Here is a 26,631-nt window from a genome sequence, read left to right as displayed (position 1 = left end):
CCCGCTAGACCAAGCAGTTCATTTATGAGCATACATTTCTCTGTAACTTTTTTGTGGCAACATTTTTTAATAGATTTTTTCGCCTTTATTTCTGTCTCCTTGCTTCTGGATTACAAAATGCCGCATATTTCTTTTCTAATTTTAATATGTTTTTCTGATCCTGAAGAAATGCAAGTGTGGAGCTAAAATAATATTTTGTACCATAACATAAGAACCTGAACATTGAGATTTCACTGTTATTAACGTTTAAAATCTGCCCTCTGGCTGAGCTTTAATTGGTCGCTCAATTTGAAGTGAACAGCTCCGCTCTTTTTTGTCAAGCCTCTCAAAAAATCCTAGTTGGCATATATCAAAATGTCCTATGGATCCTGTCACCCTGTACATGCCAGGGAAGGACCTAACACTGTTGGAAATGTTGTGTCCTTACGTAACGTATCAGTCTACTGTCCTCCCCTCCTACATTGCAAACTTTATTAACATCCTAAAAGCCTTGCTTTGGGGAGTAAAGTGGTGTGCGATCCTGCTCTCCTTACATCTCCACTTTGTTCATTAGCAGCAGTGTACATTCCAGGAATAGAAACAAAAGCCCTTCAGAAAGAGGAGGCAATGTTGTGGTAAAAGGAAACTCACCCGGCATCCATTGGTTTGGCCAGGACAGCAGCATGGCATGAGTTTGGTAGAACGATCATGTTTACAAATTACCACAGCTTAAATCTATAGCTGACTCAACTGAAAATGTGCATAGGTCTATAAAGAAGTCAACCGTGCTTACATACTAGAAATCCCAAGAGGAATTGTATACATGACCGAAGACACTTCAATGACGCTTTCACTCCACTTGTGGCAAAAATCTCTCCTATGTCAACCCTCCTTTTGGATATGGAAAATCGTAACAAGCAATATAACTTGTGCATTTTCAACTTACCAGAAGATGTTGAAGCTTCCAATTGCAGATTATATTTAGAAAATCTGATTCCTGGCCTTCTAAACATCACATTTTCAAAGGCGGTGTTCTCTGGTGTAGGTGGTGGATTCTGTTTGTGGGTTTGCAATGGCGCTGTTCTGGAGTGTTGGCGGTGGATTCTGCTTGTGGGTTTGCAATGTCCGTGTCCTGAGGTGTAAGTGGTGGATTCTGTGTGTGGGTTTGCAATGGTGTTGTTCTGAGGTGTCGGCGGTGGATTCTGTTTGTGGGTTTGCAATGGCGCTGGTCTGGGGTATAGGTGGTGGATTCTGTTTGTGGGTTTGCAATGGTGGTGTTCTGGGGTGTCAGAGGTGAATTCTGTTTGTGGGTTTAAAATGGCGGTGTTCTGGGGTGTCGGCGGTGGATTCTGTTTTTGAGTATGCAATGGCGGTGTTCTGGGGTGTCGTCGGGTTTGCAATGGTGGTGTCCTGAGGTGTAGGTGGGGGATTCTGTTTGTGGGTTTGCAATGGCGCTGTTCTGGGGTATAGGTGGTGGATTCTGTTTGTGGGTTTGCAATGGTGGTGTTCTGGGGTGTCGGTGGTGAATTCTGTTTGTGGGTTTAAAATGGCGGTGTTCTGGGGTGTCGGTGGTGGATTCTGTTTTTGAGTATGCAATGGCGGTGTTCTGGGGTGTCGGCGGTGGATTCTGTTTGTGGGTCTGCAATGGCGGCGTTCTGGGGTGTCGTCGGTGGATTCTGTTTGTGGGTCTCAAATGGCGGTGTTCTGGGGTGTCGTCGGTGGATTCTGTTTGTGGGTCTCAAATGGCAGTGTTCTGGGGTGTCAGCGGTGGATTCTGTTTGTGGGTTTGCAATGGCTGTGTTCTGGGGTGTCGGCGGTGGATTCTGTTTGTGGGTTTGCAATAACGGTGTTCTGGGATGTCGGCGGTGGATTCTGTTTGTGGGTTTGCAATGGTGGTGTTGGCGGTTGATTCTGTTTGTGGGTTTCCAAAGTCGGTGTCCTAAGGTGTAGGTGTCAGGAGTGAAGGTACCAGACAGGTTCCAAGGCAGGTCAGATACAGTTTAGGGCTGTCGCTAATGCACCAGACTTATAGGAGATTACGCCGAGTCTTGTCCATGCCCCAGGTCTCCTTGTTCATGCGGACTCTTCTGGGTTCGCGGCCACGGAACTCCAAGATGGTCGCTGTCCACCGCTGCTGAGGTTATCGGTCTAGTTGTTTGACCCGCGAGCGATCGCAGCTGTCTTAGCGCTCGCTCGCGGTTACTGTGGCGCACTTCAACAGAATTCCTGAGGAGAAGGCAGTGTTCCTGTAGAGCTCCGTATTCCAGTCATAATACAACGTTTTTTTCCAGAGCAACGAACTTCCTGAGAATAAGACAGCTAAGTCTTCACAGAGTATTTTGGCAGTAATAGAGTCTTGGAATTATATGGACATATCTTGTTAACCCCTTCAGTGCCCATGACGAGCTGGACTCGTCATGGGCCGCGGTGGCGCTGTGCCCATGACGAGTCCAGCTCGTCATAGACCCCGCCCGCTAATACAACGGCCGGCACAGGGCGGGGAAAGGGGCGGGCACTGAAGGGGTTAAAGTTGAATTCAACTATAGAGACTGAAAGCCTATCTGACATATTTTCCCACAGCTGTAAATTGGGAGTCTAATGAAATCCTTCATAGTGAATAATTCGAAGACCACGAATTGAAGTAATTCCTTGCGTCTTGGATAAGTCACTTGGCCTTGACAATTGTAATCTCTGGAGAAGAGTGTGTGAGTGGGTTGTGTTATATATATATATATATATATATAATTATTCTACCGACATAGCCTCTTCATCGTCAACTATAATATAGAACAACGTCTATTTGAATAGTCAAATTATCAGCTGCTTGTCACTATCAATCATCGGCAGTAAGTTGGAACTTATGGACAAATGAAAGAAAGTCTCACATAGTCGTCTCACTGAAATATACAGGTAACTTAGTTATCGTGAGGGAAGTACTGAGGTGGGGAATATTTTAGGGCAAGAGGTTACATATAATTTGTGTTACAGAAATACTTCTAGACGACGCTAACACCTGACCAGAATAGAAAAGAGCTAGAACCAGAAGTATCGAACAGAACACAAGAGAGCGGCTAAGCACTGTGGGAAGACAGGTACACAGAAGTATCAGTGAAGGGTATAGTAGTGGGAGGTGATGTTTGAGGTTACATGCAAATAATGTTATTTATTACAGGATACGACACAAAGAAGAGTAGTATCCAGTCAGAAGAAGACGAAGCAGTGCAGTCTCTCTTTCTCATTCCAACTCCCCTTTCCCCCCTTTCCTATATGTGAGCGACAAGACTCGCAGCTAGGGAAGTTGGGAATTGAGGAACATACATCGGCTCCTGTGGAAGCTAAAGTTTGGTTGGTACTTGACAGATTGAAGTGCCCTCACAAACTTCATACTGAGCAGGATGGCTGAGGGAATCGATGTAAAGACCTTAGCAGCTGTATTAGACGGCATACAGAAACAATTGGGAGATACAATTGAAGATAGTAAATCTCTTAGAGATGAAGTAAGACAGTCTCGTCAGGAGGCCTTGTTTTTGCGACAACGCTTCGAGGAGTTCTCTTTGGGTACACCTTCCTTGGGTAAGGAGAGTAAGACGACATCTTTCTCTCCTGCACCTTCAGTCACAGAGTTGACAACTCAGGTCATACATGCTATCTCCCCTACAATTCCTTTAGCAGCCCCAGAACGTTTTTGTGGAGATCCACTTAAGGCCCAGATTTTCTTTACACAGTGTTCCCTGCACTTCTTGTGTAAACCTATCATATTCAAGGAGGATCAGTCCCGGGTTGCCTTCATATTGTCTTACCTGAGCGGAGATGCTGCGGCGTGGTCTATGCCTTCAGTCACAGAGTTGACAACTCAGGTCATACATGCTATCTCCCCTACAATTCCTTTAGCAGCCCCAGAACGTTTTTGTGGAGATCCACTTAAGGCCCAGATTTTCTTTACACAGTGTTCCCTGCACTTCTTGTGTAAACCTATCATATTCAAGGAGGATCAGTCCCGGGTTGCCTTCATATTGTCTTACCTGAGCGGAGATGCTGCGGCGTGGTCTATGCCTTTGGTGAACAACAACGACGCCATTCTGTACGACTTTGAAGCATTCAAGAAAGAATTTCTGCGCATTTTTGATAGGCGATCCATCTCACAAGCTACTGATAACGAACTTTTAGATTTAAAGCAGGGAAATCGAGACTTGGTTGCTTATCTGGCACAATTTAATAAATTGATTGTAGAAACTAATTGGCCTGAAGAAAAGAGAGCCGCCATATTCTACAGAGGGTTAAAAGATGAGTTAAAGGATGGTTTGGCGCAAATTCCTAAACGGCCTACGGAAGTTTCTGAATTAATAGATTTGTTGTTGGAGATCGACCAACGCCAAGGTGAAAGAAGGAACGAGAGGCGTAAGGATGTAAGATATATTCCTCCACGATTTGACAGAACAAGATCTGAAAATTCCAAACCCAAAGAAGGTAGTTGTGAAGAAGAACCAATGCAAATTGGGTCCGAGCGGGGACCTTTGACTAATGAAGAAAGGGAGAAGAGAAGAGTGGGCAAGCTATGTATGTATTGTGGAAACTCGGGGCATTTTGTCAAGGAGTGTCCTAAGAAGCCTAAGAAGAATACCTGGGTAAAAGACAGGCTCCACCAGTAGGAGGAGTTGCCCTGGTGGAAGCGGTTGATAAGACAGCTCCAGTTTCTCAATTTTTAGCGAACACTTTGCAGTCGTCAGCCCCACACTTAATAATTCCAGTTCAAATCAGATTTGGAAATTCAGAAGTCAATAAAATCTCGGTCATGATTGATTCAGGAGCAACGGGAAACTTTTGCGATATCAGATTTGCCCAATCTTTGAAGATTCAATTCTTGAAGAAGAAGAAACCAGAAGCTGTCCGAGCTGTGGATGGTACTAATTTATCTTCTGGTCCCATAGTTTTTGAGACTGAGGAAATTTCCTTAAGGGGTCCTGGAAATCATCTCAGCATCATACAATTCAGCCTCATAGATGCCCCTCAGTTTCAACTTATCTTGGGACTTCCTTAGTTAACGGAACACAATCCAAGGATCGATTGGGCAAAAAGATCAATTGAAATGGGTTCTGAGTATTGTTTGAAGCATTGCTTTGGAAGCGAAGACGAGAACCAGTCAACTACTCCATCGTTGAGTTTGGCCAGTTTAACTCAGTCCATCTGTATGTTAGAGATGCCAAGGATTCCTCAAGAATACCACGATTTGGATTCGGTTTTTGATGAACAAGAAGCTAAGAAACTACCGCCGCATCGAGAGTATGATTGTCGAATCGAGTTGGAGCCAGGAGCCTCTTTACCGTGTAGTAGGATTTATGCGCTTTCTGAAGCCGAAAATCAACATTTAAAGGAGTATATTGAACAATACTTGGCAAATGGATTCATTCGTCCTTCACAATCTCCTGTTTCATCCCCTCTCTTTTTTATTCCGAAAAAAGATGGCAAGCTCAGAACTTGTATTGACTATCGAGCTTTAAATTTGGTTACCAAGAAGATTCGATATCCTTTACCGTTGATTTCGGAATTGCTCGATCAGGTAAAAGAGGCAAAGGTGTACACAAAATTGGATTTGCGAGGCGCTTATCATTTGGTGCGCATTGCTGAAGGTGATGAATGGAAGACTGCATTCCGAACCTGGCTGGGTTTGTTTGAGTATCAAGTAATGCCATTTGGCTTGTGCAATGCTCCGGCAGCATTCCAACATTTTGTCAACAATGTATTAAGGGAGTATTTAGATCGCTTCGCTGTGGTATACATTGATGACATTCTAATTTTCTCAGCTAACATGGAGGAACATGTGCATCATGTACGTGACATTTTGAGTAAATTATTGGAGAATCAACTATTTGTCAAGTTGGAGAAGTGTGTTTTTCATGCCCAGCAAGTAGAGTTCCTGGGGTTTGTCCTGTCATCCGATGGAGTTTCGATGGATGAGTCTAAGATTAAGGCTATAACGGATTGGCCTTCCCCACAAGGTGTAAAAGAGGTGCAGAGCTTTATTGGGTTTGCCAATTTTTACAGCCGATTCATTCCCAATTTTTCGGAAAAGGACAGTCCTTTGACTCGCTTGCTAAAGAAGGAAGCCAAATTTGAATGGACTGCAGAAATAGAAAAGGCTTTTGTGGAACTCAAGAGAATATTAGTTTCAGCACCAGTATTGCTGCATCCAAACCCTGAGGAGCCCATTTATGTGGAGGCAGATGCATCAAATTTGGCCATTGGAGGAATACTGTCGCAGAGGCATAAAGTAACTGGGCAGCTCCATCCGGTAGCTTACAGATCACGAAAATTATCTGCAGCAGAAATAAATTATTCTATTGCTGACAAGGAGCTGCTCGCTGTGAAGGATGCATTTCAGGAATGGCGACATTACCTGTTAGGAGCAAGACACGAAGTGACAGTTTTCACAGATCATCGTAATCTGCAATTTTTGAGATCAGCTCGAACACTCACTCCCAGGCAATTGAGATGGTCTCTATTTTTTGCCGATTACAATTTTGTGTTAACGTATCGGCCCGGCGCAGCTAATGGCAAGGCTGATGCCTTATCTCGCCTTCCCTTTGGAGAAGAAGACTGCAAGAAGAAAGAGGGATTGATTATCCCATCCGAGAAAATAATCGGAGTAATAGCTTATCCAGAATTTGAAAACAAGTTAAAGAATTCTCTCTCGAAGGAAGAGTTGAGTAATTGGGTCAAGGAAGGAACTGGAAGGAAGATCAAGGATGGGAAACCTTACTATTTGGAAAACCTTTTTGTACCCAACGATGACCTGCGAATGGAAGTAATTCAACATTGTCACGACGATCTGTTGGCTGGTCATAAGGGAGTTGATTCAGAGTGAATTTTGGTGGCCCGCCATGGAAACTCAGGTGAGACAATATGTGGAATCCTGTGGACAGTGCATTAAGGGGAAATCATCTCGGGTCGCCCCTCAGGGGTTTGCCCCCAGCTCCCTATCCCTGGCACACCATCTCCATGGATTTTATTGTGGATCTTCCCTCTAGTCTGGGTTACTCTACCATATGGGTGGTGGTCGACCATTTCTCTAAGATGAGTCATTTTATCCCACTGAAGTCCATTCCATCCGCCATTCAGTTGTCTTCTCTGTTTACACAGCATGTCGTTAGAGCCCATGGCATTCCCAGGGTGGTAATTTCCGACAGGGGTCCTCAGTTTTTTTCCCGTTTTTGGAGAGCCTTTTTGAAAAGATTGGAAATTGATTCTCGTTTGTCCACCAGTTTCCATCCAGAGACTGATGGACAGACAGAGAGAGTCAATCAGGAACTGGAGCAGTATTTGCGCTTGTTCTTGATGGACCATGAAGGGGAATGGCCAAGTATAATTTGGGCAGCTGAATTTGCGTACAACAATGCAACACATTCCTCTACTGGGTTTTCTCCTTTTTATTTGAATTCGGGGAGGCATCCAAACACTCTAGTGGGAAGACAGGAGAGTGAGGTTCCGGCAGTGGAAGAGGTGGTACAGGGGTTACAAGAAGCCTTTAAGATAGCAACAGATAACCTAATCAAAGCTAAGAGTTCATATAAGAAACAGGCAGACAAAAAGAGACGAGCCAATCCAATCTATGAACCTGGAGACAGAGTTTGGATTTCAACTCGCAATATGCGTCTGAAGGGAAATCGTAAATTTCAACCTCGTTTTGTGGGTCCTTTTCTGGTCGAGAGAATTGTGAATCCAGTGAGTGTCAAGATTCAACTTCCTCCTAGGTTGAGATTGCATCCAGTTTTTCATGTCTCACTGTTAAAGAAGAATCCCACAAGTTTGAGAATGAAGGGTCCACCAGCTCCTGTACAGGTTCAATCCTCGGAAGAGTTTGAAGTTAAAAGAATTATAGATTCCAAGATCAAGAAAGGAAAGTTGTTCTATTTGGTGGATTGGAAGGGTTTTGGCCCTGAGGAAAGAACTTGGGAACCAGTAGACAACTTACACGCTCCCAGATTGCTGAAAGAGTTCAATGAGACTCATCCTAGTAGACCAAGAGCGAGGGAGAAGGGGGCCTTGGTGGGAGGTACTGTCAGGAGTGAAGGTACCAGACAGGTTCCAAGGCAGGTCAGATACAGTTTAGGGCTGTCGCTACTGCACCAGACTTATAGGAGATTACGCTGAGTCTTGTCCATGCCCCAGGTCTCCTTGTTCATGCGGATTCTTCTGGGTTCGCGGCCACGGAACTCCAAGATGGTCGCTGTCCACCGCTGCTGAGGTTATCGGTCTAGTTGTTTGACCCGCGAGCGATCGCAGCTGTCTTAGCGCTCGCTCGCGGTTACTGTGGCGCACTTCAACAGAATTCCTGAGGAGAAGGCAGCGTTCCTGTAGAGCTCCGTATTCCAGTCATAATACAACGTTTTTTCCAGAGCAACGAACTTCCTGAGAATAAGACAGCTAAGTCTTCACAGAGTATTTTGGCAGTAATAGAGTCTTGGAATTATATGGACATATCTTGTTAAAGTTGAATTCAACTATAGAGACTGAAAGCCTATCTGACATATTTTCCCACAGATGTAAATTGGGAGTCTAATGAAATCCTTCATAGTGAATAATTCGAAGACCACGAATTGAAGTAATTCCTTGCGTCTTGGATAAGTCGCTTGGCCTTGACAATTGTAATCTCTGGAGAAGAGTGTGTGAGTGGGTTGTGTTATATATATATATATATATATATCACTGAAAAAACCATAGGTTTCACACATGTTATAGTTAGCGGAAATTTTACTGATAAAAAACCAGTGAAATTCCCCCGTTATAGATAGTGCAGGCAACTATAACTCACGCGACCGCAATCTTCTGCTGATGACATATGTGTCTTTATGAAAAAAAAATATTTGAAATATATGTATAGCTAAAAATGTATGGAAGAAGACATGGGCAAATAAGTGTCTAAATACAGTATTAGCATCAGCAGAGGATTGCGGTCGCGTGAGTTATAGTTGCCTGCACTAACTATAACGGGGGAATTTCATTGGTTTTTTACGAGTAAAATGTCCAGCTAACTATAACATGTGTGAAACCTATGGTTTTTTCTCTGAATTTCTAAGGTTTTTTAAATGCTAATTCCTAACTATAACGTGTGTGAAACCTATGGTTTTTTCAATGAATTTCTAAGGTTTTTTAAATGCTAATTCCTAACTATAACGTGTGTGAAACCCATGGTTTTTTCAGTGAATTTGCAAGGTTTTTTAAATGCTAATTTTTTTTTTTCTTCTATTTTTTTTAACATATATTTTTTTTAATTTTCTTACCTTTTATAAAGACTATGGTTAAATTTTTAAAATTCTTTAATATATTTTTTTAAAATAAACATGTAAAATTTATTTGCAGTACATTTTTTTTTTTTTTTATTATTTTTTTAGTACGCGTACCGTAAGCTTACGGTAAGCGTACGGTTTACGCAACGCCCGTAATTTTTCTACGCTGCTTGCGTATAGTTACGCAATTTGCGTAGCCGCGCGTACTCCGCGTGGGACGCGTGCGCGCATACGCTACACGCGCACGTTACGCGGAAGTGTCGGGTAGTGACTGTTATGCGCATGCGCGCAAGCGCGTGTCTTTTTTACGCGCATGCGCACTTTTGCCGTAAGCGTACCGTAAGCGTACCGTAAGCGTACGGTAGGTCATGTGATCATGAAACACAACTTTTGATTGGTTGAAACTACTTTCAGTTCTAGAACTCTCCTACACCACACCCATTCCCCTCATTTCTGCTTGTGATCCCTTAGGAGAAGGAGCTGGGTTGTCTTTGTGATACAATGGCAGACCAGCAGAGCTCTTCTCAGAGTGAGGCTAGCACTAGCAGCACTACCTTGAGGCAGAGAGCGAGGAAACAAAAGACCTCTTATGTATGGGATTATTTTACTTTTCCTGAAGGCCAGAAAAAGGTAAATGCACCCTTAGTAACTTGCAAGCTGTGTAAGCGTGTACTTTCAAGAGGTAATCCTGACAGGAAGTATTCCTTTGGGAATCATACCATGAAGAGACACCTCAAGGATGTACACAGAAGGACACATGCTCGACTTTTTGGAGGTAACCCTTCAGAAAGTCAACCAAGCACATCCACAGCAGCTCAGCCTGGACCATCATCTGCAGGGCTGACTCCTTCTTCTGCAGGTCAGGTGAGCCCTTCATCTGTGGGGGGAGCATCTCCTTTTGCTGGCCCTCTGGAAATTAACCCTCGATTTCGGAGGGTTGATATTCGATGCGCCTCTTGTCATGATCTAATTTGTCATAGGGAGACCAGTGTTTCCCTAGTGAACAACAAAATAGATCAGCACACTTGTCGCAGAGACTAATTTTCCCATTCTTTCTTTCCTCTGTCCCTGCATGAACACAACGGCTCTTTTAAGAGCCAACCTTATCTTTCATCTTTTTTTTATATATGTTTTTAAAAACTTTTTTTTTTTTTTTTTTTACCGTACGCATACGGTGCGCGTAATTTTTTTTTTTTTTTTTTAAAACACTAAAAATCAATTATCACATTACAAGGTCCTTGAGAGACTACAATGGAAAACTGAAAATGTGATTGTAGAGAAGTAGAAAAAAAGGAACCATCATATTATTCACTTACCATACCCACTCAAAAAAATATTTATTCATTTTTTTTTTTTTTAAATTGCTTTAAAAATGGTTCTAGTTTTCGAAAATGTTCTATATCAATCTGAAAAAAAAGAAAAAAGTATTAATATTTTTTAAAACATTTGATAATACAGTACACATATTTACATATTTATCAAAAAATATTTTTGCCTTAATTTGAATGCACACTTACTGGTCTTTTTTTTTGGCAAGTGAATATCACTTATACAGACTGACACATTATAAATCCACTTTTCAGATTTTTTTAAAAGCACATGTCCATACTGCTTTTTCAGACCACCACCATGTGTATCCTGGGTGACTGCCTACAGTCCAGCAAGGGCAACAAGCCTTAGTGATGCTGAATGTATTTGCATTACAGACTGAAACCTCAAAACCCCACTCGCTTGTAAATACTGTGCATGATTATACATGGAAAGGAGGTGGGTGTGTGCTAAGAGTCTGCTTCTTCCCCCAAAAAATCGCTCCCCCTTTTTCCTACTAATGCAACTGTGAAATCACCAGAGCAAAACGCAATAAATCTCTGCCTGTAATTCCTATTTGCACACAGAGTCATGTTTTCACATTAGTCCCAAAACGAAATTTCTTTGCCAATTTGAATGCACACTTACTGCTCTTTTTTTTTTGCAAGTGAAAATCACTTTTACAGACTGACACATTATGAAACCACTTTTCAGATTTTTTTAAATTGCACATGTCCAGACTGCTTTTTCAGACCACCACCATGTGTATCCTCGGTGACTGCCTACACTCCAGCAAGGGCAACCAGCCTTAGTGATGCTGAATGTATTTGCATTACAGACTGAAACCTGAAAACCCCACTCGCTTGTAAATACTGTGCATGATTATACATGGCAAGCAGCTGGGTGTGTGCTAAGAGTCTGCTTCTGCACCAAAAAATCGCTCCCCCTTTTTCCTACTAATGCAACTGTGAAATCACCAGAGAAAAACTCAATAAATCTCTGCCTGTAATTCCTACTTCCACACAGAGTCATGTTTTCACATTAGTCCCAAAACGAAATTTCTTTGCCAATTTGAAAGCACACTTACTGCTCTTTTTTTTTGGCAAGTGAAAATCACTTTTACAGACTGACACATTATGAATCCACTTTTTTGATTTTTTTAAATGCACATGTCCAAACTGCTTTTTCAGACCACCACCATGTGTAACCTGGGTGGCTGCCTACATTCCAGCAAGGGCAACCAGCCTTAGTGATGCTGAATGTATTTGCATTACAGACTGAAACCTGAAAACCCCACTCGCTTGTAAATACTGTGCATGATTATACATGGCAAGCAGCTGGGTGTGTGCTAAGAGTCTGCTTCTTCCCCCAAAAAACCGCTCCCCCTTTTTCCTACTAATGCAACTGTGAAATCACCAGAGAAAAACGCAATAAATCTCTGCCTGTAATTCCTACTTCCACACAGAGTCATGTTTTCACATTAGTCCCAAAACGAAATTTCTTTGCCAATTTGAAAGCACACTTACTGCTCTTTTTTTTGGCAAGTTAAAATCACTTTTACAGACTGACACATTATGAAACCACTTTTCAGTTTTTTTAAAAAGCCCATGTCCAAACTGCTTTTTCAGACCACCACCATGTGTAACCTGGGTGGCTGCCTACATTCCAGCAAGGGCAACCAGCCTTAGTGATGCTGAATGTATTTGCATTACAGACTGAAACCTGAAAACCCCACTCGCTTGTAAATACTGTGCATGATTATACATGGCAAGCAGCTGGGTGTGTGCTAAGAGTCTGCTTCTTCCCCCCAAAAATCGCTCCCCCTTTTTCCTACTAATGCAACTGTGAAATCACCAGAGAAAAACGCAATAAATCTCTGCCTGTAATTCCTATTTCCACACAGAGTCATGTTTATACATTAGTCCCAAAACGAAATTTCTTTGCCAATTTGAAAGCATACTTACTGCTCTTTTTTTTTGGCAAGTGAAAATCACTTTTACAGGCTGACACATTATGAATCCACTTTTTTGATTTTTTTAAATGCACATGTCCAAACTGCTTTTTCAGACCACCACCATGTGTAACCTGGGTGGCTGCCTACATTCCAGCAAGGGCAACCAGCCTTAGTGATGCTGAATGTATTTGCATTACAGACTGAAACCTGAAAACCCCACTCGCTTGTAAATACTGTGCATGATTATACATGGCAAGCAGCTGGGTGTGTGCTAAGAGTCTGCTTCTGCACCAAAAAATCGCTCCCCCTTTTTCCTACTAATGCAACTGTGAAATCACCAGAGCAAAACGCAATAAATCTCTGCCTGTAATTCCTATTTCCATACAGAGTCATGTTTTCACATTAGTCCCAAAACGAAATTTCTTTGCCAATTTGAATGCACACTTACTGCTCTTTTTTTTTGGCAAGTTAAAATCACTTTTACAGACTGACACATTATGAAACCACTTTTCAGTTTTTTTAAAAAGCCCATGTCCAAACTGCTTTTTCAAACCACCACCATGTGTAACCTGGGTGGCTGCCTACATTCCAGCAAGGGCAACCAGCCTTAGTGATGCTGAATGTATTTGCATTACAGACTGAAACCTGAAAACCCCACTCGCTTGTAAATACTGTGCATGATTATACATGGCAAGCAGCTGGGTGTGTGCTAAGAGTCTGCTTCTTCCCCCAAAAAATCGCTCCCCCTTTTTCCTACTAATGCAACTGTGAAATCACCAGAGAAAAACGCAATAAATCTCTGCCTGTAATTCCTATTTCCACACAGAGTCATGTTTTCACATTAGTCCCAAAACGAAATTTCTTTGCCAATTTGAAAGCACACTTACTGCTCTTTTTTTTTGGCAAGTGAAAATCACTTTTACAGACTGACACATTATGAATCCACTTTTTTGATTTTTTTAAATGCACATGTCCAAACTGCTTTTTCAGACCACCACCATGTGTAACCTGGGTGGCTGCCTACATTCCAGCAAGGGCAACCAGCCTTAGTGATGCTGAATGTATTTGCATTACTGAGTCCAACCTCAAACCCTTAAACTATTCTTTTTTTTTCCAGTACACCTTAATTTATCGTGAAAACATAGTCCATATTATTTTACATGTTCCTCACATTTAAATTTCTCCCAAAACAGAAAATGATAAACGCAACTTCAACAAAAGGATTTCCATTTCTATTATTCATTTCTTAATTTACCATATACATCTCCTCTCAAACTCTAACCTCACCTTTAAAATTAGTTAGTTGTGAAAGAAATGTGGCACTCAAACAGCAGATTAGCAGAGCCAGGATCTCAGAGCTGTACACCTCTCTCCTCTCAGCAGAACCAGATAATGGCAAACTTGACTTCTGCCTGCTACCATAGCAACAGCTCATGGAACACTGCTGTGTGGAGTTAGGTCAGAAGTTCGCCACACAATGTTTCAATTCCACAGAGCAAGAGTGCTTGACTTTTCAAACCTAACAGCAAATCCATAGTACTGTTCTTTGGTAACACATTTTTTTGTACCAATACAAAACATGCTTCTATTAATTTACACATACAGCCTAGTTTTTATTCTAGAATGGTATGAAACAGCCAATCAGTTCTTTTTGTTTTGAAAAAAATATGTATGCCTCCATTTCCAAACTGTCTTTCTTTTCATATTGCCATTCTTCTGAAAGACACCTCCTGAGTGCATCCAGTTCTCCTTTGAAGATGTTCACAGTGTGGATTGTAGGGCACAGCTATGTCTTCTGGAGTGAAAAGTTTGCAGAGAAAACAGGTATGGTGAGAGACCTTGCTTTGCCAAATGTAGACATTAAATGGATTGGTCAGAGAGGGTTAAAGTGGCACCAATTGATGCCATTGGTGAAATCCTTCATGCAAATCCAACACCCTGACCTCATAATAGTGCACTGTGGTGGCAATGACCTAGGCACTTTGACTGGGGTAGGTCTGGAAATGCTTATGAAGGACACCTTTGCACAACTGTTTTCACTTTTCCCTAAAACTGCCTTTGTGTTTTCCAACATATGCCAAAGGCAAAAATGGAACTGGTCCAATCATTTCTGTCCGCAGATTGACAAAGCAAGAAAGCACGTCAACAAATCTGTTTCTGCTTTCCTCCGTGACTATGGTATGGGTGCCATTTACCACAACAACTTGCGTTATGACATTCAAGACATTTATAGAGGAGATGGTGTGCACTTCAATGATGAAGGGAACAGAGTCTTCCTCTTGAACCTTAGACTCTGCATCGGTACTTACTTGTAGGTACCACTAAAAAAATGACTTCATAAACACAACGGCTCTTTTTAGAGCTCCCTAATATCTAAACTCTTAAATCTGCATTTCATTTCTTTTTTAATTTATTTTTTCTTCCGTACGCTTACCGTAAGCTTACCTTACGCGTACCCCGTGATTTTTTAAAAAATCAATAAATGTTTTCTTTGTACTTTACAGTCCTTCTTTGACCCCCTCACAAATGTAAGGGGGTCTGTAACTCTCCTCCTTGCCCCCTTTTCTTGTTTTCACTCTTTTTTTTTCTGAGTGAAACACACAAAATGGCGGCCGCCGCTTCCTGGTTTCGGCCGATTCGAATGTTTACTAAGATCTAACAGCCAATCAGAATCGCGCTCGCGCACGCCACCGTACGCGTATGGTAAGCTTACGGTAAGCGTACCGTAAGCTGGCTCAGATATATATATTGATTTAAAGGCTATTTTTTTCAGAATCTACTGAACAGATTTACACCAAACCTACAAAAGGCACTTCCTTGACCTAGGGACTACCTCTCTGCCAAATTTCTAGTAATTCTGTTCAGCCGTTCGGGCTGTAGCCCTGTCTAAAGGTCCTATGGAAAAATGCATGGGAAAAACGCGTTTTGGGACCCCCCTTTTATCTCAGCCCCCGCTTGATGAATCCCCCCGAGACTTTCAGGGTAGGAGCGGAGCGTAGCGCCCCACCTATTTTGAGAAATTCGCGAGGATTCGTCGACCGGCGCCAAAGTTATTCAAAATAGAATGTTGCGGATTTCCTATGGAAAAGGGGTCCTAACTATAACTACCTACTGGCGACCGCCAGTAGGTAATATATAATTATTCTACCAACATAGCCTCTTCATCGTCAACTATAATATAGAACAACGTCTATTTGAATAGTCAAATTATCAGCTGCTTGTCACTATCAATCATCGGCAGTAAGTTGGAACTTATGGACAAATGAAAGAAAGTCTCACATAGTCGTCTTACTGAAATATACAGGTAACTTAGTTATCGTGAGGGAAGTACTGAGGTGGGAAATATTTTAGGGCAAGAGGTTACATATAATTTGTGTTACAGAAATACTTCTAGACGACGCTAACACCTGACCAGAATAGAAAAGAGCTAGAACCAGAAGTATCGAACAGCACACAAGAGAGCGGCTAAGCACTGTGGGAAGACAGGTACACAGAAGTATCAGTGAAGGGTATAGTAGTGGGAGGTGATGTTTGAGGTTACATGCAAATAATGTTATTTATTACAGGATACAACACGAAGAAGAGTAGTATCCAGTCAGAAGAAGACAAAGCAGTGAAGTCTCTCTTTCTCATTCCAACTCCCCTTTCCCCCCTTTCCTATATATGAGCGACAAGACTCGCAGCTAGGGAAGTTGGGAATTGAGGAACATACATCGGCTCCTGTGGAAGCTAAAGTTTGGTTGGTACTTGACAGTAGGTGGTAAATTCTGTTAGTGGGTTTGCAATAGTGGTGTTCTGGAGTGTCGGCGGTGGATTCTGTTTGTGGGTTTGCAGTGGCGCTGTTCTGGGGTGTAGGTGGTGGTTTCTGTTTGTGGGTTTGCAATGGTGGTGTTCCGGGTTTTGTGGTAGATTCTGTTTGTGGGTCTGTAATGGTGGTGTTCTGGGATGTAGGTGGTGGATTCTGTTTGTGGGTCTGCACTGGCGGTGTTCTGGGGTGTTGGTGGTGGATTCTGTTTGTGGGTTTGCAATGGTGGTGTTTTGGGATGTCAGCGGTGGATTCTGTTTGTGGGTTTGCAGTGAAGGTGTTATGGGTTGAAGGTGGTGGATTCTGTTGGTGGGTTTGCAGTGCCGCTGTTCTGGGGTGTAGGTGGTGGATTCTGTTTGTGGGTTTGCAGTGGCGTTGTTCTGAGGTGTAGGTGGTGGATTCTGTTTGTGGGTTTGCAGTGGCGCTGCTCTGGGGTGTTAGTGGTGGATTCTGTTTGTGGATTTGCAATGGTGCTGTTCTGGGGTGTAGGTGGTGGATTCTGTTTGTGGGTTTGCAATGGCGGTGTTCTGGGGTGTCAGCTGTGGATTCTTTTTTTGGGTTTGCAATGGTAGTGTTCTGGGGTGTAGGCAGTGGATTCTATTTGTGGGTTTGCAATGGTGCTTTTCTGGGGTGTCACGGTGGATGCTGTTTGTGGGTTTGCAATGGCGGTGTTCTGGGGTGTAGGCGGTGGATTCTGTTTGTGGGTTTGCAATGGCGCTGTTCTGGGGTGTCGTGGTGGATTCTGTTTGTGGGTTTGCACTGGCGGTGTTCTGGGGTGTAGTTGGTGGATTCTGTTTGTGGGTTTGCAATGGTGTTGTTCTGGGGTGTAGGTGGTGGATTCTATTTGAGGGTTTGCAATGGCGGTATTCTGGGGGGTCAGCTATGGATTCTGTTTGTGGGTTTGCAATGGTGCTGTTCTGGGGTTTAGGTGGTGGATTCTGTTTGTGGGTTTGCAGTGGTGGATTTCAGGGGTGTAGGTGGTGGATTCTGTTTTTGAGTTTGCAGTGGTGCTGTCCTGGGGTGTCGGCGGTGGATTCTGTTTGTGGGTCTGCAATGGTGGTGTTCTGGGGTGTCGCGGTGGATTCTGTTTGTGAGTTTGCAATGGCGGTGTTCTGGGGTGTCGGCAGTGGATTTTGTTTGTGTGTTTGCAAAGGCGGTGTTCTGGGGTGTCGGCGGTGGATTCTGCTTGTGGTTTGCTGTGGTGGTGTTCTGGGGTGTGGGCAGTGGATTCTGTTTGTGGGTCTGCAGTGGCGGTGTTCTGGGGTGTCGGCAGTGGATTCTGTTTGTGGGTCTGCAGTGGCGGTGTTCTGCGGTGTTGGTGGTGGATTCTGTTTGTGCGTTTGCTGTGGCGGTGTCTCAGGGTGTAGGTGGTGGATTCTGTTTGTGGGTTTGCTGTGACGGTGTTCTGGGGTGTAGGTGGTGGATTCTGTTTGTGGGTTTGCAGTGGTGGTGTTCTGGGGTGTATGCGTCGGATTCTGTTTGTGGGCTTGCAGTGGTGCCTGTTCTGGGGTGTTGGTGATGGATTCTGTTTGTGGGTTTGCAATGGTGCTGTTCTGGGGTGTCGGCGGTGGATTCTGTTTGTGGGTTTACGAAGGCGGTGTTCTGGGGTGTCGGCAGTGGATTCTGTTTGGGGGTTTGCAATGGCAGTGTTCTGGGGTGTCGGTGGTGGATTCTGTTTGGGGCTTTGCAATGGAGTTGTTCTGGGGGTCGGCAGTGGATTCTGTTTGTGGGTTTGCAATGGTGGTGTTCTGGGGTGTTTGCGGTGGATTTCGTTTGTGGGTTTGCAAAGGCGGTGTTCTGGGGTGTCGGCGGTGGTTTCTGTTTGTGGGTTTGCAATGGCGGTGTTCTGGGGGGTCGGCGGTGGATTCTGTTTGTGCGTTTGCACTGGCATTGTTCGGGGGTGTAGGTGGTGGATTCTGTCTGTGGGTTTGCAATAGCAGTGTTCTGTGGTGGCGGCGGTGGATTCTGTTTGGGGGTTTGCAATGGCAGTGTTCTGGTGTGTCGGCGGTGGATTCTGGTTGGGGGTTTGCAATGGCGGTGTCCTGAAATGTAGGTGGTGGATTCTGTTTGTGGGTTTGCAAAGGTGGTGTTCTGGGGTATCGGCAGTGGATTCTGTTTGGGGGGTTGCAATGGCGGTGTTCTGGGGTGTCGGCGGTGGATTCTGTTTGCGGGTTTGCGCAGGCGGTGTTCTGGGGTATCGGCAGTGGATTCTGTTTGGGGGTTTTCAATGGCTGTGTTCGGGGGTCGGCGGTGGATTCTGTTTGTGGGTTTGTAATGGAGGTGTTCTGGGGGTCAGCGGTGGATTCTGTTTGTGGGTTTGCAGTGGCGCTGTTCTGGGGTGTAAGTGGTGGATTCTGTTTGTGGGTTTGCAATAGCGGTGTTCTGGGGTCTCGGCGGTGGATTCTGTTTGGGGGTTTGCAAAGGCGGTGTTCTGGGGTGTGGGCAGTGGATTCTGTTTGGGGGTTTGGTATGGCGGTGTTCTGGGGGGTCGGCGGTGGATTCTGTTTGTGGGTTTGCAGTGGCGCTGTTCTGGGGGGTCCGTGGTGGATTCTGTTTGTGGGTTTGCAGTGGCGCTGTTCTGGGGTGTAGGTGGTGGATTCTGTTTGTGGGTTTGCAATAGCGGTGTTCTGGGGTCTCGGCGGTGGATTCTGTTTGGGGGTTTGCAAAGGCGGTGTACGGGGTGTCGGCAGTGGATTCTGTTTGGGGGTTTGCAATGGCGGTGTTCTGGGGTGTTGGCAGTGGAATCTGTTTGTGGGTTTGTAATGGCAGTGTTCTGAGGGGTCGGCGTTGGATTCTGTTTGTGGGCTTGCAGTGGCGTTGTTCTGGGGTGTCCGTGGTGGATTCTGTTTGTGGGTTTGCAGTGGCGCTGTTCTGGGGTGTAGGTGGTGGAGTCTGTTTGTGGGTTTGCAATAGCAGTGTTCTGGGGTGTCAGCGGTGGATTCTGTTTGTGGGTTTGCAGTGGCGTTGTTCGGGGGTGTAGGTGGTGGATTCTGTCTGTGGGTGTGCAATAGTGGTGTTCTGTGGTGTCGGCGGTGGATTCTGTTTGGGGGTTTGCAATGGCGGTGTTCTGGTGTGTCGGCGGTGGATTCTGGTTGGGGGTTTGCAATGGCGGTGTCCTGAGGTGTAGGTGGTGTATTCTGTTTCTGGGTTTGCAAAGGTGGTGTTCTGGGGTGTCAGTGGTGGATTCTGTTTGTGGGTTTGCAATGGCAGTGTCCTGAGGTGTAGGTGGTGGATTCTGTTTGGAGTTTAGCAGTGCTGGAGATATGGCAGTATCTGGACCCTCGGGAGCTGTCCCTTCAATGGCAGATGTTCAGGCCATGCTTGATGTAATGTAATGTAACAGTTTCTTATATAGCGCACTGCGACCCAGCGGGTATCCTGGCGCTGATGGGGCAGTGGCGGCTGCCCTGCAGAAGTGGGGCTATCCTGTTCCTCTTAAAGTTCCTCAGTTGGCAGATGAGGACAATGTGGGGGAGAGGAGAGTTTTCTCCATGGGGAGGAGCTGTTCTCTCTATTGAACTGTCTGAGACATGGTGTGGATCTTTCTGACCCGGCTCCAACGGAGGTTGGGGAGACTTTCTTTTGCTCGTCATCAGAGGGCTGAGCCTGGGTCTGCTCTCTCCATTCGGCCATTCCTACAGTACTTCTCCTGAGTGGAGGGAGGCTGACAAGAACACTCTTTCTCTCACTGTCTAAACAGTACCTGTGGAAGAGTTTCCACCAGTGGCAAAGGTGGAAAGCATCATGGCTGGGCTTCCTAGTCAGGGCATTGGTATTTCAGAGGATGCCCCGCCTCCGGATGAAGCAAAAGACACACAATTGATGGACGGAATGAACAACAAATCAAAACATTCACCCCCAGTCAAGAGATCTGGGTTAAATCCATCGTTCTTTTGCTCACCACGCCACCCCAGTTTAGACCCGGCCATATGCATATCAGTCTTGACCCTGCGCCTCATTGGTACAGTCCAGCCCGAACTACCAAGCCAGGTCCTCCCTGGACCGGAAACAAGCATCCTAGGACCGGATGAAGTAGGCAAGAAGATGAACGCTGCTCTGATATAAGCGAGAGGTCCTCTATATTTTATTCGAGTGTGTTCAATTAATGTATATATGGCGTATTGTTGATCTGTACATGGAGGAGCATTCCGCCAACTATGGGGCATATCAGCAACAACCAGCAATAATTATTGCTCAGCGTTCTTAGCGTGAGGATAATTATCGCCGGGTAACGTGGATTTTTATCGCTGAGATAGCGTGCTATTAGCAACGCTTATCTCCTCACTGATAAAAATCCCCACGCTAACTGCCTAACGTGAGATTATCGCTGGAAACCCAGCATTAATCTCACGCAATGTGGCGTTAGCTTTGATGATAGGGACTCACAAACTTAGCCATGACATCCACCTTCCATAGGATATCATGGCTAAGTCAGTCCTGAAGCAGGCGCAAGGAAAGTAGCCATAACAGGGGTTTTCGCTACTTTTCCTGCCGGTATGCTTCATAGCGTGGGGCTTGATGATAGGAGAAATGTCGCTTAGCGACATTTCTCCTGTCATGTCAGGTGAGGAACGCCCACTTTGCATCTCATTAGAGATGCAAAGCTGGGCATTAGAAATCGTGACGCTAATGTAAGGTTTCACGCGTTAGCGTGGCCTTGCTAATTTGGCGATAAAATTATCGCCGCTTTTCGTCCGAAAACGGCAGCTAAAGCGGTGATAATTTATTATCGCCTCCTTGTAAATATGCTCCCAAGTACCTCCTGCATTAGATACACTTAGGAAATAACCATGTGCGCTCGCATGTAAATAATGCAATACTGAAATGATGAAGCAGACCTCGATATCACCAAGAGGTCCTCTATTTTGTTTTGAAGTTTAATTATTGTATATACTGCACGTCCCTTTCCTTGGATCACTCCCTGAGCCCGCAGCGCCTCCACTTCTACCCTGTCTTCCCTTCTTTGCCGATCGATGAGACACGGCTGTGCTTTTTTCCCTTTCCATGACGGACCCCCGATAACCGATCCCCCGAGACACGCAGTCCGCGGGGTGCCTGCGCACGGTTCCGGTTCTATTATCTAAGCCCATGTGCACGTCGGGCGCTCACCGATGAGCAGCAGACACACACAGCAGGCGCCTTTGAACCTCCGCGGCCGCTCATGCTTTGATTAATTTACTTTCAGGCAATTTTCCTCACAAGTGGACAATCGGCCACATCCTGGCCCGCCCATCATTCTTGCATCACCACCAAGTGATCCAGTCCTGGTAAGCTGCCGTGCCCCTTGACCTATTCACTTAGTTGGCAGTCAAGTGTGATTCCCCCACATGTTCTCACACATCCCTTCTTTTCCCCAGAGTTCATCCTGAGCTTCCATTCCTCCTTTGACCCCATCGTGATCGCTGGCTCACACCCTCAACAGGGGTAAGTGTCCAACTTGATCTCAGCGCGTACTCTCAGGTTTTAGACAAGTCCTACTTTTCTCTAACCTGTCACTGCTTTCCCTTGTACTCCACCAGAAACCCCCAGAACACGCCATTGCAAACCCGCAAACATTATGAAACCTTGTAAATACTGTCACAATATGTCACTCAACTGTTAGTTCGTAGTACACTTGGGACACCTTGCACAACTTAATTTTGTCGGTACATTGTATGATCAATACATACATTTGTGTTAAACAACCATTGGTGTATCTGGTCCTCTCTCCCTCCCATCATTGTAAACCCTCATATTGCGATTTCGCTTTCTACGGAATTGTATACAGATTACTATTCCACAGGAACCACTGTTTTCGTGCTATACCAATCTCTGACCAGCCTGATGAGGGGGGACTGGGGGGCACTGCGGGTCTTTTGTGGGACAGATGTTCATGGCTCTATCTCTGACCAGCCTGATGAGGAGGAACTGGGGGGCACTGCGGGTCTTTTGTGGGACAGATGTTCATGCCCCTATCTCTGACCAGCCTGATGAGGGGGGACTGGGGGGCACTGCGGGTCTTTTGTGGGACAGATGTTCATGCCCCTATCTCTGACCATGCGGCCTGATGAGGGGGGACTGGGGGGCACTGCGGGTCTTTTGTGGGACAGATGTTCATGCCCCTATCTCTGACCAGCCTGATGAGGGGGGACTGGGGGGCACTGCGGGTCTTTTGTGGGACAGATGTTCATGCCCCTATCTCTGACCACGCGGCCTGATGAGGGGGGACTGGGGGGCACTGCGGGTCTTTTGTGGGACAGATGTTCATGCCCCTATCTCTGACTGGCATGATGAGGGCGGACTGGGGGGCACTGTGGGTCTTTTGTGGGACAGATGTTCATGCCCCTGTCTCTGACCAGCCTGATGAGGGCGGACTGGGGGGCACTGCGGGTCTTTTGTGGACAGATGTTCATACCCCTGTCTCTGACCAGCATGATAAGGGCGGACTGGGGGGCACTGCGGGTCTTTTATGGGACAGATGTTCATGCCCTATCTCTGACCAGGCGGCCTGATGAGGGTGGACTGGGGGGCACTGCAGGTCTTTTGTGGACAGATGTTCCTGCACCTATCTCTGACCATGTGGCCTGATGAGAGGGGAGTGTGGAGCACTGCGGGTCTTTTGTGGGACAGATGTTCATGCCCCTGTCTCTGACCGGCCTCATGAGGGGGGACTGGGGGCACTGCGGGTCTTTTGTGGGACAGATATTCATACCCCTATCTCTGTCCGCGCGGCCTGATGAGGAGGGACTGGGGGCACTGCGGGTCTTTTGTGGACAGATGTTCATGCCCCTGTCTCTGACCGGCCTCATGAGGGGGGACTGGGGGGCACTGCGGGTCTTTTGTGGGACAGATATTCATACCCCTATCTCTGTCCGTGGGGCCTGATGAGGAGGGACTGGGGGCACTGCGGGTCTTTTGTGGGACAGATGTTCATGCCCCTGTCTCTGACCGGCCTCATGAGGGGGAACTGGGGGGCACTGCGGGTCTTTTGTGGGACAGATATTCATACCCCTATCTCTGTCCGCGCGGCCTGATGAGGGGGGACTGGGGGCACTGTGGGTCTTTTGTGGACAGATGTTCATGCCCCTGTCTCTGACCGGCCTCATGAGGGGGGTTTGGGGGGCACTGCGGGTCTTTTGTGGGACAGATATTCATACCCCTATCTCTGTCCGCGCGGCCTGATGAGGACGGACTGGGGGCTCTGCGGGTCGTTTGTGGACAGATGTTCAAGCCCCTATCTCTGATCAGCCTGATGAGGTCGGACTGGGGGGCACTGAGGGTCTTTTGTGGGACAGATGTTCATGCCTCTATCTCTGACCATGCGGCCTGATGTGGGGGAACTGGGGGGCACTGGGGTTCTTTTGTGGGACAGATGTTCCTGCACCTGATATGTTTTCTGCTAGCGTGCGTCTGGAACCGCAGCTGGAAGACACTTTTTTATTTCTGATACATTTTTTTGAGCGTTTCGAAATGAGGAACAAAAAAAGTGTATACAAAATGCTAAGATCACAGCAAAAAGAAATGAGATCAAGTTCCATTCAAAAGGCACGAGAGGGATGTATAAGGGTGGCTACACTTATGGAATGGTATACTCAAACATCACATTATATGTCATCGTGAGTCTAAGTTTCAATGCCAGTCTTTCCGTGTGACTAAATGATGTAAGGAATGCGGAGCAGAAATACCTCCTGTAATATATAGCGTATATAATATATCATGAATAATGTATCATGTTGATATTGAGGCATCTGAATACATATTGATACATCAGTTCGATTGATACATCAAGTACCAGGTTTAAAGAATGCCAGAGTCAAATCTATAACAATGTTGGTGGAACCTGAAAAAAGGGGAAAAAACGCAAATTTAGGTTGAAGTAAAAGAATTAGGGAAGAAAATGTGTCAGCATCGATTGGATTATATGAGTTTGACCCGACTTTAGGATATGTCCTGCAGTGACCTATATATCTTGTACTTATCACTAAGTCCAGCCCGCCCCCAGAAGTAAACTATGGGTGCACGGTCATTCAGGGAAGATCAAAGCAGAAGGAAACTGCATCTGGTGAATCCCACATCTTTCTGGCTGGTGAACGCCATGGGGATAGTTGTAGAGATATATTATCAGCACATCTATGAAAGGAGAGCCATTCCGGTCCATCGCTTTCAACCTCCAAGGCACTGGAATCAGACTTCGCCAGCAGCTCAGAGCAGACACTCATTCAGCAGCGGGGACACTCGGCTATCGAGTGCATGTGAGATGGAGGCACTCATTCAGCAGCGGGGACACTCGGCTATCGAGTGCATGTGAGATGGAGGCACTCATTCAGCAGCGGGGACACTCGGCTATCAAGTGCAGTGAGATGGAGGCACTCATTCAGCAGCGGGGACACTCGGCTATCGAGTGCATGTGAGATGGAGGCACTCATTCAGCTGCGGGGACACTCGGCTATCAAGTGCATGTGAGATGGAGGCACTCATTCAGCAGCGGGGACACTCGGCTATCAAGTGCATGTGAGGTGGAGGCACTCATTCAGCAGCGGGTATACTCGGCTATCGAGTGCATGTGAGATAGAGGCACTCATTCAGCAGCGGGGACACTCGGCTATCAAGTGCATGTGAGGTGGAGGCACTCATTCAGCAGCGGGGATACTCGGCTATCAAGTGCATGTGAGATGGAGGCACTCATTCAGCAGCGGGGACACTCGGCTATCGAGTGCATGTGAGATGGAGGCACTCATTCAGCAGCGGGGACACTCGGCTATCGAGTGCATGTGAGATGGAGGCACTCATTCAGCAGCGGGGACACTCGGCTATCGAGTGCATGTGAGATAGAGGCACTCATTCAGCAGCAGGGACACTCGGCTATCAAGTGCGTGTGAGATGGAGGCACTCATTCAGCAGCGGGGACACTCGGCTATCGAGTGCATGTGAGATGGAGGCACTCATTCAGCAGCGGGGACACTCGGCTATCGAGTGCATGTGAGATGGAGGCAGTCATTCAGCAGCGGGGACACTCAGCTATCAAGTGCATGTGAGATGGAGGCACTCATTCAGCAGGGGGGACACTCGGCTATCAAGTGCATGTGAGATGGAGGCACTCATTCAGCAGCGGGGACACTCGGCTATCAAGTGCATGTGAGATGGATCAGTAGCAGGTGCTCCTCATATCCATGCTGTGAGGACCATATGTGTACAGGGATTGAGGGGGGTGTCAGAGCTGCCGGGAATGAGCTCAAGGAAAATGCTGTGGTTCACACACATCCACAGCACTGTTAGGAAGCTGCTGGGCCCTCTCCAAAACAAAAACAAAAAGAAAGAAAAATAAAAAGTTGTTTGTTTGTAGATGAAATAAAAATTTAGGGGCCTTATGTATAAAGGGCTTGTGTCGCCGGTGCGTCACTTTTAAAATGGGAAAAAAGGATGTACCGGCGGCACAAGGCCTTCCTACATAAGGCCCTAGATGTGCAATTCCAGTTGTTACTGACACTGAAGGGGCCTACATTTTTGGTTTCGCCTGCACAGTCATTGCGCTGTGTTAGTGATTAGGTTTCGCCTGCACCACCCCTTATATTGCACATCTGCTCCAACTTAAAACTTTCCACAAAAAGTATATTGTTAATCAGATAGGCGAAACATAATACATTTACCAATGCTTGTTTTCTATAGTACCCTCATATTACGTCTTCTGTCCCTCCTTGGGATTTACCGTTGGTCCTTAAGGTCTTAAGGTCCTTAAGGTCTACGCTGTTTGAGCCTTTGCAGTCGGTGGACTTGAAGTTTCTCACTGAAGTGTTTTTTCCTGTGTTTACTTGTTCAGATAGAAGGGTTTCTATTGTCATCAACGTCTCCATTTCTTAGGTGTACGAAGCTGTTTCTCTATATTGAGTAGTAAAATGAAGTACACTCTGCAGAGAGGCCAGTCAATTCCCAAATGGGGATCACAGATAAAAGCAGATAATTCTAATGCTCTGTTTGCGGTCGTGTGGGTGAGTAGTTGAGCTTATCAGAGGACAGTGCTAAGTATTTGTTGTACTCAGAGGCAATAAATGAGACACACATTGAAGAATTAACCCCTGATTTTATAAACATAATATACAGTTTTCTGTAATTTTTAAGACCAAGAACACAGTTCTAAGGTGAGCACTTTCGGAATTACGATTTTTCAAAGTTGGGAATATATATCACTACTGTGCGCAATCACAAACCATTGAAAACTATGAGGAACAAGCCTTTGCAATGCAATCGGTCTCGACTTTGGGAACCTATATGTAATTAGCTATGCAGCACATTAGCCTGGGTGCTGAACATCTACTGTTCTTTAA

Source organism: Triturus cristatus, chromosome 6 (assembly GCF_964204655.1).
Source record: "Triturus cristatus chromosome 6, aTriCri1.1, whole genome shotgun sequence".
Lineage (NCBI taxonomy): Eukaryota > Metazoa > Chordata > Amphibia > Caudata > Salamandridae > Triturus > Triturus cristatus.
Note: the sequence above shows the minus strand (reverse complement) of the source record.